This window comes from Crocuta crocuta, unplaced genomic scaffold, assembly GCF_008692635.1.
Source record: "Crocuta crocuta isolate KB4526 unplaced genomic scaffold, BGI_CrCroc_1.0 scaffold49, whole genome shotgun sequence".
Taxonomy (NCBI): domain Eukaryota; kingdom Metazoa; phylum Chordata; class Mammalia; order Carnivora; family Hyaenidae; genus Crocuta; species Crocuta crocuta.
In genome coordinates this window covers 738,889-740,923 of record NW_027536462.1, presented here as the reverse complement: position 1 = coordinate 740,923, position 2,035 = coordinate 738,889, and the positions used below count along the sequence as shown (strand labels likewise).

The 2,035-nt window shown below is 45.5% G+C and overlaps 1 pseudogene; it reads right to left on the bottom strand.

Annotated features, from left to right (window-relative positions):
- Nucleotides 1-1,464: 1,464 nt before the first annotated feature.
- LOC144218581 (large ribosomal subunit protein uL23 pseudogene) lies at nt 1,465-1,939 on the bottom strand (annotated as a pseudogene).
- Between the last annotated feature and the right edge of the window lie 96 nt (nt 1,940-2,035).

Genomic DNA, 2,035 nt, shown 5'->3' with positions numbered 1-2,035 from the left:
TTGCAGACAGAGCGTGGGAAACCGAGTCCAGCGGTATGTACGTGTGTGTGTGTGCTGGGGGTGGGGGAGCTCTGCACGCTGGACCCACTGCCCATTAACTGGACGCAGAGCACATTACTCCACTTAAGAGACATGGTTTTAGGGCTTCTTCACTCTTCTTCAAAATATCTACAACTGTCATTGTCCACTCATCATCAGAAAGTCTTTGAAGAAATGTACTGTCTTCCATAGCCCCCCCACTTTTTTTTAAGTAGGCTCCACGCCCATTGAACCCACGACCCTGAGATCAAGAGTCCCATGCTCTACCAACTGAGCCAGCCAGGCGCCCCTCTAGAGCCTCTTAAAATGCAAAGAATTGGGGGGCCTAGGTGCCTCGGTCGGTTGGGCATCCGACTTTGGCTCAGGTCATGATCTCATGCTTCATGGGGTCAAGCCTTGCCTCGGGCTCTGTGCTGACAGCTCGGACGGAGCCTGGAGCCTGCTTCAGATTCTGTGACTCCCTCTCTCTCTGCCCTGCCCCCGCTAGTGCACTCTCTCTCTCTCCCTCAAAAATAAATAAATATTTTAAAAAATAAAATAAATAAGATAAACATTTAAAAATAAATAAAATGCAAAGAATTATCCACTATCATCAATAGCCAAATTATGGAAAGAGCCCAAATATCCATCAACTGATGAATGGATACAGAAGATGTGGTATATACACACAATAAAATACTATGAGGCGATTAAAAAGAATGCAATCTTGCTATTTGCACCAATGTGGATGGAACTAGAATGTATTATGCTAAGTGAAGTAAGTCAGTCAAAGACAAACGTCATATGATTTCACTCATATGTGGAATTTAAGAAACACAACAGATGACCATAGGGGAAGAGACAGAAAAAAAAGATAAAAACAGAGAGAGTGGCAAACGATAAGAGACTCTTAACTACAGAGAACAAACTGAGAGTTGGTGGAGGGAAATGGGTGGGGGATGGGCGAGATGGGGGATGGGTATTAAGGAGGACACTTGTTGGGATGAGCACTGGGGGGTCCTATGTAAACGATGAATCCCTACATTCCACTGAAGCCAATACTACACTATATGGTAACTAACTTGGATTTGAAGTTAAGAAAATAAAGTAAAATAAAAACATTTTTTAAATGCAAAGAATGATCTATTACTGATCAAAGAAGGTAGGCAAAGGTAGCAGAGAGGAGAAGCTGCCACTTGCTTAGCGCCTCTCACGTGGTAGGCACCTGGCAGATTGGCGCACATTTACGGAAGCATGAGCGCGTGAATAAATAGCGCGCTTTGCTTTGGTAGGGGAAGGGCAATGGACACAGAATTGTCTCGTGGGGAAGTGGAAGTGTTCCTGATATTGGCCTCAAGTTCATTCATTTCCATTTACTGAGCATCTTTTTTTTTTTTTTTTTTTGGTGAAAAATTTTATATTTAGATTTAGCCAGCTGGACTCAGTTTAGATGATCCCAATTTTGTTGGCAACATCCAAAGCCGCCTAGTCAGGAGCCAGTCGAACGTATGCTTTCTTTTCTCCATCGGGCCTGATTAGAGTGTTGACCTTGGCCATGTCAATGTCATAGAGCTTCTTCACAGCCTGTTTGATCTGGTGCTTGTTGGCCTTGACATCCACAATGAACACAAGAGTGTTGTTGTCTTCTATTTTCTTCATGGCTGACTCGGTCATCAGCGGGAACTTGATGATGGCATAGTGGTCAAGTTTGTTTCTCCTGGGGGCGCTCTTTCGAGGATATTTGGGCTGCCTTCGGAGACCCAGTGTCTTGGACTGGCGGAATGTAGGTGACGTGCGGATCTTCTTTTTTTTTTTTATGATTGTGGATGCCTTTCAGCACTGCTTTCTTGGCCTTCAAGGCCTTTGCTTTGGCTTCGGCTTTGGGAGGGGCATGGGCTTCCTTCTTCACCTTCGGCGCCATCTTCGTGAAAGGGCTACTGAGCACCTTTTTAAAAAGTGCCAGCCACTGGGCTGCGGTGGGGGGATGGTAGTGGGGGGAGTTCAGGCCCCTGCCCTC